Source organism: Ambystoma mexicanum, chromosome 2q (genome assembly GCF_040938575.1).
Source record: "Ambystoma mexicanum isolate Mex_15411 chromosome 2q, UKY_AmexF1_1, whole genome shotgun sequence".
NCBI classification, from domain to species: Eukaryota; Metazoa; Chordata; class Amphibia; order Caudata; family Ambystomatidae; genus Ambystoma; species Ambystoma mexicanum.
Genome location: NC_090924.1, coordinates 1,199,703,829 through 1,199,718,498, shown reverse-complemented (window position 1 = coordinate 1,199,718,498; position 14,670 = coordinate 1,199,703,829).

Sequence of the window (14,670 nt, the reverse complement as noted above, 5' to 3'; positions counted from 1 at the left end):
AGCAGCTTCATCAAGTGGACATTTCATCAAGATGCACATTGATCTTTTTCACTTTGGTTTAAAGATTAAATTGAAGCAAAAACAGTCCACTGGCCTCTCCAAATCAACTGTGAGCCTCAGTCATATAGGCAGTTCAAACTGTACTATCACTAAAAGAGATCAAGGCACCGACTATTCAAAACTTCCTTGATGATGTTAACATTCTAATGGTCAGTTTTAGGGAGAATTCTCATTTCTGTGCGAATTCCCTTCAACCTTAGGGACCCCCAGCTCTTTGCTGAACTTTAGGATTTTTTAATTTTAACTCTGGAGTGAGTGAGACCTTTTTCCCCACTCTCTCATGTGTTTTAACCTGATTCGGATTATGTGTTTCCTTTGTTTTTGAATCTGGCAAACTCCATAGGCATCTAATTTTTGTACGTTGACACACAGCACCTTCAGTGCAGAGTCACAGTAACATCCTTTAGATTTCTGCTAAGGTTTAAATACCTTTTCTTGTGCAAACTACTGTTCCCAAGAATAGTAAAGTGAAATTGACTTTACTTACCTTTTCTCTTTGTAGGTCCAGCACACACCATTTTATGTGTAGTGCTGGGAGGTTAACAAGTAGCCCCTTATCCTACATTCTCATGTAACATGTTTATGTTACCCTCACTACTTTAAATGACTGGTGGCTGTGGTTTAATGTTCCTATCATTGTGCCTTTCTACCGCAGGCTGAGTGACCATTTCATCCATATGGCCCGATCTTCTTTTTTTGCCATTATCTGTTTGTGATGTCTTTCTTGGGGTTTTACTCTGTGCGTTGAGCCAGGTTTGATCCCTTTTTTCATTTGGCCTTTGGTGGGCTTCAGGCCTGAAACCCGCCTCTGGCTGCAGTGTGTCTTGATAGGCAGGATCTGAGGGAGGTTCCCGAAACTGCCCTGTCCTTTGTCTCTAGGAATGCCTGAATGCAACCAGTCCTGATTGGATGGCTGTCTGTCCTTGCAGGACAGCCACCCTGCTGTGCGAATGACAGCCTAAGCTGTGCAAGAATGGGAGAAGCCTGCTTAAAAGGTGAGGGTTTTGGGACTGGATTCAGAGTCGACAACTGGGAGAAGCACTCAACGAAGAAACCGTGAACAAAGCTTGCTGCATCCTCCTGGACCATTGAATTTCCCGGTGAAGCCCTGCTGATGTGCTGAAGCTCATTTTTCAATTCGACAGAGAAGCTGCGGAAGGGACGACTTCTTCCCTTGGGTTAGTGGGACTAACTAACCCTGAGATAAACTCCACTGGACCATCTTCCCAGACTGGCTGTACTTCTTTGCTGCTGCAAGAACCGAGTGCCGGGGGTGAAGAAATCCATAGTCGAGTTTAACGTCTGAAATCTGGCAAGAAGCTCCAGGAGTCTCCTAAGGACCAGCCAGAAGCAGGACAACTGGAGTCCTCTCGCCAGAGTGCAGAACCCAAGGAGTGAAGGGAGCCCAACCTGTATCCGCGATGGTGCTGTTTGCTAAGCAGTGAAACGGTGTGAGACCCTACAAGTGATTGTCCTAACAAACTCTCAAACTTTGTGCAAGACTTTGATTCTAAGAAGTGCCTCAGCTCTATTTCTATTTGTTTATTATTTATATTGCGGACCGTACCCTGAAGTAACTGGGCGCTGGAAAAACTTAGGTTACATACATGGGAAGAAAGCAATATCACAGTAGCAGTAAGGAGGACCAATGGTTACAGATAGGTCTGGAGTCAAGTGGCATTAATGAAGTAACATAAACACAAGTGCATCAGGCAATCAAAGAATGGAAGTTCAGAGTGGTAGCAAGATACAGACGAATTAGAGAGGCTTATTGCTCAACCAGTTTTTTATTCCCGCTTTGAATGTCAGGAAGGAAGATTCTTGTCTGTAAGAGAGGGGTATAGCGTTCCAACATTTGGCTGCTTGGATAGGGAAGCTGACTCCTCCCACAGTTTTTAGGATGAACCTAGGTACTGCAAGGCATTGAGATAGGGCAGATCTGGTGGTACGGGGAGGTTGGTGCTTGCAGAATTTGTCGGACAAGTATTTGGGGGCTGTGTTCGCGAGGCACTTGTGCGTAATTACCAAAGTGCGGAGAGTAATTCTGTCACAAACTGACAGCCAATTGGCATTGCTCCTGGGAGTTAAGATGTGGCTGGATCTAGGTAGTTTAAGTGCTGCTCTCAATGAGGTATTTTGAAGAACCTGAAGCGTGTTTAGGTTAAGTTCAGAGGAGCCTAGAAAGAGTGTGTTACAATAGTCAATTTTTGACAGTGCTAATGCTCTGGCTAGCATTAGGTAACTGCTGGTAGATAGGTAGAATTTACAACTGTAGATTACTTTATTGGTGTAGGCTGAGGAGGCCACCACAGAGCTGACTTGTTTCGTGAGGGACAGTGTTGAGTCAAGATAGACCCCCAGTGTTTTTATTTCCTTGGAAACCTTGATCGCGTTACCGTCAATGTCAAAGGATGTATACCTTTGGTCAAGCTTGTTTAGACGTGCCTGAGTGCCGACAATCAGGAGCTTGGTCTTATCATCGTTAAGGCATAAGCTGTTGGTAGCCATCCAGGCCTGGATTTAAAGGTAGACATTGTTCAGTAGTATGGAGTCTTAATCATAGCAACCAGTGAGGGGGATGAGGACTTGGGTGTCATCTGCGTAATTAGTGTAGATGACACCCAAGTTGTCCAGGCGATCAAAGAGGAGTTTCGTGAATATGTTATGTAACGTGGGTAACACGCACAAACCTTGAGGTACTCCACAAAGTGTGGGGCTCAGGTCAGCTAAGGCTGATGGAGAAAAAACTCTGGTGGTTCGGTTGGAGAGAATGGAGTTGACCCAATCAGATGCATTGGTGGAGAAGGCTGCTGCTGTGGTGACTTGCCCAGTTAGGATTTGGTGGTCAACAAGGTCGAAGGCCGCTGACAAGTCTAGGAGCAAGAGGATCACTAGCTTGCCTTTGTCCCTCGTCTCATCCATTTGGATCTTCAAGTCTAGGAGAGCTTTCCCGGTTCCATGTCTTGGCCTGAAGCCAGGTTGTCTGAGGCCTAATAAGTTGTTTTCCTCTAAGTGCTTCTGAATTTGCAGATATGCAACTCGGTCCAGAATTTTTAAGAGGAAGTAGTAATGGGCCTGTAGTTTGTTGGAATGTTTGGGTCTAGGTTGGGTTTTTTAAGGAGAGGCATAACCCAAGCTTCCTTGAGGTTGTTGGGGGACTTGATTGGACTGGAAGGATGAGTTAATCAGTGTGGCGATGAAAGGTGCCAAGTCCTTAGCTTCTTCTTTGATTATGGAAGCTGGACAGATGTCACCTTGACAAAGAGAAGATTCAGACTTTTAATGATGTCTTCCACTTCCTTCGGTGTTACTTGGGAGAATGCAAAGGGTGTCCATTGTGGATTACTTTTCTCTAGGGCAGGTTTAGGGCAATGGCAGCTTGAGAGGCTAGTCTTTTTGGATTCAATCTTGCTTTGTAATAAGGTGATTTTGTTAGCTAGTAGTTGCTGGATTTTTGTGCACCAGGCTGCATCCTTCATGCAGTCCTGGGAAAGAGGTGCTGGGGATTCGAGCTCCTTTAGGATACTAAAGAGCTCTTTAGAGCTTGATTTGTCATTATGGATTCTGGTTTTGTAGGCTTCTTTTTAAGAGTATAGGATAGGCGCTTTATAGGTTGCAGCTGCTGAGGTGAACAAGATTGTATTATGACTGGTGGGTGATTTATGCCATATGGTTTCCGCCATCCTTTTGGTATTCCTTACAATTTTTAATTCAGGTGGGAACCACTTGTTGAAATGGGCAATTGGTTTAGCATTTCTTAATTTGAGAGGTGCAGAAGTGTCTAGTGCTTATTTAAGTGTAGCATTACATAGGACGACCAGCTTGTTGGTGTCAAGGTTCTTGAACTTGTAAGCGTCCAGGATGTTGTTGATAAGCGGCCAGAGACTATGGATTGAGATGCTTCAGCAATTTCTGGATAGGGTGGGGGGGCTATGGTGACGCTGGGGGGAATAGTTCCCTGGATAGAGAATGAAATTAAGTGGTGGTCTGACCAGGCTACTGGTTCATTCTGTAGAATCGTGATGGAGCAGTTGAGGTCGGACACCCAGTCCAGTATTTGACCTTTGGTTTGTGTTGGTTCTGTGATTCTGTGTTTGAAACCCAATTGGGCGATGGAATTTTCCATGGCTAAGGCGTGTGGATCGTTAGGGTCCTGTAAACCTAGGTTGAGGTCTCCCAGGAGGATGGTTTGGGAACCAAGTTTGGTGTTGGTGGAGAGGAGGTTAGTAAAGTCTTCAACAAAGGAGGAAGTCGGGCCAGGGGGGCGGTAAATGAGATGCATAAGTATAGTTTGGGTGGGCGAGAGTGCGATTTTAACTGACAGGAGTTCTGCTGATGGAAGGCTGGTAAAGGAGGAAGCTCGGAGGCCCAAATGAGTTTTTGAGATGAAGGCCACTCCTCCTCCTTTGCCTGAATGTCTGTCCACCCTGATGATAGTATATCCTTCTGGCAGGGCTAATGAGAGTGCTGGGCCTGCTGCCTGGTGGAGCCAAGTTTCTGGGATGGCCAGGAAGTCCAGGCGGTTGGCTGTGATAAGGTCAGCAATCTACTAGTGAGCGAGCATTGCTGAGTGCTCCTAAGATGGTGGTTGGCAGAGGAATGGATGTGGGTACTCCAGAGCTAAGGTTGGTTGGGGGTGGTGGCATAGTAGTTGGTGGAGAAGTTTTAGTGGAGATCAAAGGGTTGGATAGTTGAGGAGGCTTGGGCGCTGTTGCTGAGCAGTCGGATTGGATGCATTTATTAGGTGTGGGCAGGGGAAGCGACAGCCTAGTCTCATGTTTTCTAATGTGAACAAGCCAAGGGATGAGTGGTGTGGGAGGTGCTGCAAAACTCTGTATCCATTCAAGAGGGCTGAGCGAGGGACTGGCTGCAGTCCTCGTGGAGGAGTCATCTGTTACGATGCTTTTATTATTTGTTTGGAGATGTGGTAGAAAGTTAGTTGGGTTAATGGTTTGGAATAAAGGTAGGAAGAAGGCCATAGCAAGTGTAACTCTGTGGAATGTGGCCATGTTTGTATGGGTTAGGCAGACTACGCAGGATCGGCACAGTGACTAATGCTTTGCGGCAATTGATAGGGTGTCAGGCTGGCTAAAAATGGCTGCCTGGAGACTGGTACTGTGAGGCAGTTTAAATATAACACAATTAGGCAGTGGTTGAACCTGCTACTAGAACGGTGAACAGATACTTCCCGATACAGATACTTCAATAGTGAACACATAGACTGTGCTCCAACTGGTTTTGGCTGTCCAGGCTCCCTGCAGACTCTTCTGGCCCATTAACATTGATATTGTTTAAAGTCATTATAGCAATGCATTGTAGAGATACTTAAAGAAACAGAACCATATGGATACATGTGGGTCAGCATATTACTAATATTTTAAATACTTGTACATACAAATAACATCTGGAAATCGAGATACATCCATTGTTAAAGCAGGAAATACAGGCCAGCATGTCCTCAATGTTGCAAAACATCTAAAATGTCATATTATAGAACTTTTCTACTTGTATGATCATGAGTAAAACTCAATCTGTACAGTTTCAAGGTATTGGTGTTGTGTTTACAATAGAGGAGTTTGGTTACAAAAACTCTTTTTCTCTTGTTATCTCAAATACATACATCGTGTACTAAAATTCCAAACTCTGTATCAGGTACACAAGCATCTATGTTTCCTCTCCAATACTTGCAAAATCCATTTAAAGGGCCTCATCAGGAGTCTGGCAGTATTCCAGCATTAATTTCTCTGAGCGGATTAGCATTACAGCTGTGTCCTGCGTCACAATTTGCTCCGGCTCACAATGTGTCATGAACGCACACATCACTTTGATGGTATTCCTAATTCTGCCCAGAGGAATCAGCACCGAAACAGTGTACTCTGCCGAAACCGTGGAGCTATTACCCCATTAACGCTGGACAGTATTCAGAGCTAATAGCGTCAGAGCAATTAGCACTGGCAGAAGTAGTGTAATCGCCAGAAGGCGAAGTATAGCAGTGGCCACCTTTAAAAACAGAATCCACCCTGAATCCCCACTTCCTATAGCCATCAAAACTCCAAATCCACTGGGATCATGTCACTGCAGAGGACCCAGGGAAAGTGCCTGAAAACTGACTACAGAAGGCCAAATTCATTGAATGGGTGCTACAAGTCCTCACTGATGAGGTGGTAGGACACTGTGATGAGCTTTACGGGAGCAGGCAGCAGAAAACATCGGGGCAGCGTAAGACCGTAATCTGGCAGGCAATAAACTAGGTCACAGCCGTTGGCATGGTCCCCTGACATGCAGAAGACTAACGCAAGCGGTGGAATGACCGATGGGTAAGGATGCAGGGCCTCCTATCTCAACACTGGTAGGAGGCCATGGCTAGAGGAGGCAGAACCACAGAATCTACCTTGTTAGGAAAGGCGAACAGCATCCTCGATATGGAGGGGATCGTGGGAGTTGGCGGAACAGAGGCGGGAGCCAGCAGCCAGGAGGCAGGAGGTGAGTCATCCCTGTGATCAATGTGACCATTCACATTGCGGGTGTGCGCTCACCTGGACTTTTTTGAAATTTAAAATTAAATTGAATGATGGTAGTTGAACCTCTGGAAAATTGTGGGGCTAATCCGCACACATGTTCCTATGCTCACAGCACAACATACAAATAGCCCTGTGTACTCTGGATGGACACAGCCTGCAGGCGCTGTCCCCCCTCTCATATTTAGTTAGGATATAACAGCCAAGAGTACATCAAGGCATCTAAGAAGGGGGAGGGTAAAACCTTCCTCCTACCATGGAAAGCCTAATTAACTATCAAAGGGTCCATGATATGATATGATATGATAGGTTATTTATAATGCGCTTAATACCCAGAGGTTTGTAAGCGCGGACCCGGGGACTGAACCTGTGTTGCTCCGTGTAGTCTTGCTTACAAGGCGAGGCATGTTACAGATGAGCTATCCTCCAGAGACCATGGATCCACCCTGTCCTTTTGTGTAGACACTGCAGATGGTGGCATCAATTAACATAATTAACATACTAATATAGTATACTTCAAACAGGCCGACATGGGGCCTGACTGCAGAGTTTAACAAAAAAGACAGGAAACCCTAACAACTGTTGATATGCACTGTATCAACCTGTGACCAGGTCATGCCTCTCAATATCAAGGGCAGGGACCTGTCATGTCTCAGACTATGTGTTTACAATAGGCAACCCCCACAGGGGGACCCCAATCAGAAGGTACAAGTATGTGGATTGATGGAGACAGAAAGTCTGTTCTAGTGGCAGCTTCAAGGGACACCTGCTGCTTTAATCAAGAACCACAGAGAGCTCCATTAACTAGAGAGATCCTTTGATCCACAAAAGACAAGAATAAGTGTGGGATATTATATTGAATGGTTTCACCCCTTTACCTTTTCTGTTGCAAAGCACCTTGATTCTAAAGGAGATTGTGGGTGGTAACTTCAATCACTGTGGCCCATTTAGCTTTACAAGAGGGCTGAGCCCCTCTTTTTGGGAAGGTCATATGAAGACCTCTTAAGGAGTAACAAGAAGAACTCATTTGGACCCTGGCTGAAGGTCGAGTCTGCCTTACAGCTTCTGCCAGTGAAGGAAGGCCAGGAATTCCAAAAAAGGAAGCAAGATCCCTCCCCGTAACATCTCCCAGGGAATAGAGGGAGATACTGAATCCAGAGGGGACTCCAGCAGCTTCAGAACCGGTACCCAGCCAGCAAACAGCATGCCCTACTAGGCTCTGCAAGCAAGCTTCCTAGGTTGGATGTGCCAGAGAGTCTCTGAACCAAACCAAGGACCAGGCCGTTGCCTGGAACACTCTCCTCAGCTTTGGGCCGTCCGCCTTAAAGGATGACACAAGCCCAGTGAAAAGGCTAGGAGGAGTGCACCAACAAGCATCAACCAGCATCAACTTTAAAGGACGTTTTCAAGTCAATCAAGCCCGTCGAGCTGCAACCGACTACACTGTTGACTGTTGTCATGCCACAGTCACTAACATCATCTGAGATGCCTCAACCAGTGCTTCAGACATGCCAGCCAGCTCTAAGACAATGATTCCTGACCCTGAGCCACCATTTAAGGCAGCCTGCAGCTGTCTGTCCAACGTTTCTTGCCAAACTGTCTGCCGCCTGATACCTGCAGCTGTCTCCCATCTTGAACTCTATCGGAGGAGCAGCAAAGCGCAGTGAAATTGAATCGACCCTAGTGACCATTTATGAACCATTGCTCCCTTTGTGTTGAAACCAAGTATCCTTGAACTATTACGATTAATTACTTTAACAACAACCCTCCTGTTAGTGTACAGAGTGCATTAATGTTCCTTCTTGAAACTGTCTGTCCTATACATTCCTTCCTTTACAGGGTGGGTTGTATTTTGTAGTGTGCAAAAACTGTATGTTTTGGTAATAATAAAGTATTATTATTATTATTATTATTATTATTATTATTATTATTAATATTATTATATTTGTATACAACCTTAACTGGACAGTCCCTTTTATCATTTAGTAATAATTATATTTTTGCTGCGTGGCAACTACCCAATACGCCATTCCATCCACTTTACCAATTTTGGACATGGAGGTTTATAATTTCAACATGTACCGGGCCTAGTCGGTAAGCCCCATGCTGGTATGTCAGACAAGCCCGATGGCAGTATTCCACTCAAACACAAAACCAAACAGAACATTATTGCTGGCTACACAGCAGCATCCCATTGAGCCACAACAGGGCCCTAGATGATGCAACTAATTGCACTCCAACCAGACGTGGTCTCCCTCTCACTGTGCTTAGAGAGGCATCAGCTTCACCTCACTGATGATCCCCAACAAGGGTGAAACACGTGTATGGGGTTGCTGGTGGTACTCTCGTTCAGATTGGAATTGCCATTGTATTTCGGTGCTGGACTGCCCCTGGGCAGGACAAAGACTGATATGCAAATGGATATTACCCATCTGTGAAAGGCACAGTGAGTAAAAGCAGTGGCTGCGAACTCTCAAGTGGTTAATAACCACTGAACAGGTTATCATGTCTGTTCTTGCGAGAGAGGGGCGCCCGCTACCTTTGTAAAAATGTTTAAGGAACCTGGGATTGGTAACCCTAGGTCTCCTGGGGGCAACCAGACGTGGTCTCCCTCTCACTGTGCTTAGAGAGGCATCAGCTTCACCTCACTGATGATCCCCAACAAGGGTGAAACACGTGTATGGGGTTGCTGGTGGTACTCTCGTTCAGATTGGAATTGCCATTGTATTTCGGTGCTGGACTGCCCCTGGGCAGGACAAAGACTGATATGCAAATGGATATTACCCATCTGTGAAAGGCACAGTGAGTAAAAGCAGTGGCTGCGAACTCTCAAGTGGTTAATAACCACTGAACAGGTTATCATGTCTGTTCTTGCGAGAGAGGGGCGCCCGCTACCTTTGTAAAAATGTTTAAGGAACCTGGGATTGGTAACCCTAGGTCTCCTGGGGGCAACCAGACGTGGTCTCCCTCTCACTGTGCTTAGAGAGGCATCAGCTTCACCTCACTGATGATCCCCAACAAGGGTGAAACACGTGTATGGGGTTGCTGGTGGTACTCTCGTTCAGATTGGAATTGCCATTGTATTTCGGTGCTGGACTGCCCCTGGGCAGGACAAAGACTGATATGCAAATGGATATTACCCATCTGTGAAAGGCACAGTGAGTAAAAGCAGTGGCTGCGAACTCTCAAGTGGTTAATAACCACTGAACAGGTTATCATGTCTGTTCTTGCGAGAGAGGGGCGCCCGCTACCTTTGTAAAAATGTTTAAGGAACCTGGGATTGGTAACCCTAGGTCTCCTGGGGGCAACCAGACGTGGTCTCCCTCTCACTGTGCTTAGAGAGGCATCAGCTTCACCTCACTGATGATCCCCAACAAGGGTGAAACACGTGTATGGGGTTGCTGGTGGTACTCTCGTTCAGATTGGAATTGCCATTGTATTTCGGTGCTGGACTGCCCCTGGGCAGGACAAAGACTGATATGCAAATGGATATTACCCATCTGTGAAAGGCACAGTGAGTAAAAGCAGTGGCTGCGAACTCTCAAGTGGTTAATAACCACTGAACAGGTTATCATGTCTGTTCTTGCGAGAGAGGGGCGCCCGCTACCTTTGTAAAAATGTTTAAGGAACCTGGGATTGGTAACCCTAGGTCTCCTGGGGGCAACCAGACGTGGTCTCCCTCTCACTGTGCTTAGAGAGGCATCAGCTTCACCTCACTGATGATCCCCAACAAGGGTGAAACACGTGTATGGGGTTGCTGGTGTTACTCTCGTTCAGATTGGAATTGCCATTGTATTTCGGTGCTGGACTGCCCCTGGGCAGGACAAAGACTGATATGCAAATGGATATTACCCATCTGTGAAAGGCACAGTGAGTAAAAGCAGTGGCTGCGAACTCTCAAGTGGTTAATAACCACTGAACAGGTTATCATGTCTGTTCTTGCGAGAGAGGGGCGCCCGCTACCTTTGTAAATAACAAAAGTATTGACATACATCATCATCAATGAACATTGTTCATTAGTTAACAAACATTTTTAAACAACACCACCTCATATCTTACATCTTTTGTGTATTTATCCAACTCCAATTTTTCTTATATAGGGAGAGGTTTGTACTTTAAAAGCTATGGTTTATTTATTTTTGTATTCTGCTATCTAGCGAGGACAAACCATGCAGAGATTGATAGGTGAATACTACATAATGCGTGCAGCAGCACAAACATGAGAAACATCTGCATGTGCCTGTTTAGTGAACTCTGTGAACGTTGTTATTAGAAAAAGGGCAATAGATCATTCCTGTAACATGGCTTTCACCCCTGCTGTGGTGGGTGGACATGGCTGGTAGACTGCCCATCAGCTCGAGCCTAGGTAGCCCTGAGCAAAGCAAGGGGCTCTGTGGAGCCTGGGGGCCATTACCAGCATGTCTTCCCCCCACATGGGGGTCAACACCATTCGCACCCTTGGGTTTATCTGGGGTGCAAATGGTGTATTTTTCTTTCTCAGGATCCTGGCTAACCTGCAAATGGTGTATTTGCCCCATGAGAAAAAATAATTAAAAAAGAAAGATGCCCTCCCCCCCGGTGTCCAGTCATTTGGTCGACTACAAACTGGTCGACTGCAATTTGGTCGACGTCATTTGGTCGAAAACCAAATGGTCGAATTTTTTTTTTTTTATTTATATATGTGTTTTGTGGGTTTTCATGTTAAAAAAAAAAAAGAAAGAAAAAAAAGGGGGTTGGGGGGGGGGACCCCCCCCAAAAAAAAAAAAAAAAGGGGTAAAAAAAAAAAAAAAAAAAATTCGACCATTTGGTTTTCGACCAAATTGATTCGACCAGTTGTCCAGTCGACCAATTGATTTCGACCAAATGACTGGCAACCCTCCCCCCCACATAGATGAAAAGGATTACGTCTCTTTTCCATTTCCATGGCGACGGGACAGGAGCACAAAGGTCTGATCCAGCAGTGAAGCGGGGAGGGTGGGAAGTCTTGGGGAAGGGGTATGCTTTGTTTTGCAGAGTTGGGTGGTGGGGAGGCAAAAGTGAGAGACTCCTTGTTGCCTCCCCATATTTTAAAAGAAGGTGTCATGCAGCAAACTGTTTAATGGATTATTTATTCAGCCCTATCTCCAATTCATCTAATAACCCTTGGATCCCTTACCCTGAGCTACCAATGAGCCAAGAACCAGGCCTGTGTACAGGAAATATATATATTTTTTAAATAGATGTTAAGATTAATAATCACACATACTACACACGCCACCTTCTTTGTGGCTCACCTTTAACTTCTTGTTACACAAATCAATTATAAAAATGAGTTAACAAACCACAATACTTGATCTCCATTTCAATTCAAGAAATAATTAGAGCTGGTCAGTTTACACAATATATAGATGTAGTGCTTTGCAATTTCGATTTTCTGGTGTGCTTAAAAGGCTAACAGTTTATTCTTTTTTACAAATGTGTGTAAATGCATATGGCAATTGTTATTTCACCCACACTTTCGCTTTAAAATAAACACCGGGTGATTTAGCGTTTTTTTTTTTTCGAACCACCCTTACTTTGTTCTGGGTTGGGGAAGTCTGACAGAAAAATTTAAAAGATTTGGAATTTGGGATTTTAGACCCCCCTCAACCGAAAGGTTGGTGTTGGGAAAACCGGATGGTAAGAATTGAGATGATTTAAAGTTCAGAAAAGCCAGATGCATGTCAGGACATGGTGGAAAGATAGAGCTGGGGTCTGGTTACATCACTCGCTAGGATAGCCTCCCGCTCTCCACCATAGGACCCAGTCAGCTTTTAGACCTTCCTAAAAATAGACAGGTCCACCCAGATGCAGTCTCTGGTGTTTCCTTGCAGCTGTCAGATTGTAAGTTTCAGCAGCCCTTCTAATGGTAAATTTCAACAGCTCTGTCCCATCCACCTATCGCGTTTACCCTTATATACCAGCAATTACACCATCAAATTTACAAAGGTGGGGAGTACCCTGCAAGAGGTCTCGCAAATAGGATTGGACAGTTATCCGTCTCTCTCCTCGCAAATCTAGCCACCCTGTAAGGATTGATTTAAGGGTTTGGATCAGACATATGGCAATTCCCATTTGTAATCCCCATTTGTTCTTATGTCAAATTTTGGCAACAATCTAGTAATAATTTTACTTGCAACAATATATATATATTTTCTGATTCAGCTAATCATGGGGCATTAAATAAGAAGACAGCCAGGTATGCCCCATTTTGCACACCATGTGGCAATTTTCTGCATTTTTCACAGAACACAGAATCATTAGAAAAATGCAACACGTCTGCTGTATGCGGACGACATGATCCTGATGGACCTTACTCCCATTGGCCTCCAACGCCAACTTGACAACTTGGCAATATTCATACATGGGAACGACCTACAAATTAACGTGGCAAAGATCTTAGTCATGGAAAAATCCACAAGAACTAAGGTGGTTTCTTGAAGGAGTTGCCCTAGAAAAGGTCCTAAAATTTAAATAGCTGGGGATGACACTTGATTGTTCCAGAACTAATGTGGCACTGCAAGAATCTCTCTTGGCCAAAGTAAGAAAACTTTCTGCCCAAGCTCGAGCGCTAGACAAGAAATATGACCGCTTTTCCTTGGTTCCGACAATAAGATTCTACCGAGGTAAGGTGGTTCCCTCTTTGACATATGCTGCCGAGGCCATGCCACAGACACCAGCGACGCTTTGGGCCTGGCTAGAAGGGTACTTTTGCGATCTGTTTTGGGTCTTCTCTCACTGGCGGCAACCATCGAAATAAATAGCATGATGCTATACAAGAAAATTCTGCTTACGAACTGTCCAACCATCCTAGACATAATTAGGAAAGAAACACAAGGTACGAGATGCACCACGCTAAAAAAGTGGGAAACAGCATGTAGATCAAAACTGAATGAAATCTCGGCTTCTGAAATGGAGCTCTTACAGAACCCAATGAAAATAAAGAGGAATATCAATGAGCTCAACTGGATAAAGACTCTGGAATGTGCTGTTGAGTTTAAATCTACTAGCCATCTTCCCATTCAGCCGAGAAAATTGAACTGCATTCCGAATTACTTGGCTAAATTTCCTAGTAAACCAATAAGAAACGTTTTCTTGAGGGCGCAATTAAATCTCCTTGAAACCAATGAGATTCGGCTGATAAGAGGCCTATCCAGCTCCAAAAACTGTTGCTTTTCTAATAAAGAGGAGGAGATTGAAACAATTAGGCACCTGCTTCTGATTTGTCCGGGAACCCAGTCAATTTGCAAAAAATACCTGCTACCGCACTTGTCGGCATCCTACACTCAAGAGGAAGATCTGTGGTGGAGAAGACGTATTAGTGGCATAAGAACTGCCTGGACTATCGCCACAGCACAGTCGTTGAAACAGATCCTAGGTTCCCTCCCTCCTACATCATTGAGTCCTTAATATCAGGTCTGGTTAGGTTCCTGTTTCTGTTTCTGGTTCGAGCCTCCCAATTTTCCTGAGTTTCCTGAGTTTCTTGGACGTTTGTCTGCTGATTGATTTTTTTTTTCTTCTTTGGACTAAAACTCTTTTGAGTGACTGAATTTTATGTATCTTTCTTACTTGTAAAAATCATTAATTTGATTAAAACAAGTACATTAAAAAAAATGCAATTAATTCCCCACATTCCTAATTTTACCCTCCACCCGTTCACCAACTCTCCCATTTGGAACATTTTCGGATCAGCCAGAAATCCATCTATAATGCCCTTAAAATTCCATGAGTCATAGGTGGATGAATTTTATATCTCCACAATTGCCTGAAAATGACATTAAGAAAATGACACATAAATAAAATAAATCGGATTTATGGTTGCTTGGAAAAGGCCTATGTTATAATAGTCCTTTTAAATTATGTGTAAATCTGTATGTTCTGCAAATGGGAGCTCTGCTTCATCCACCCATTTGTCTCTCTGGTCACAGTTTTTTTTTTAATGAGTCTTTTTGAAATTGGTTGTTTGCTGTTTGAAGTTGGAGTTGTAGTGTCCCTTAATTTTAGATAAAGACAAGAATGCTGGGCTTGTAGTTACAGCTGGTCTGTTGGGTGACTCCTGCTAATTTGGTTGAAC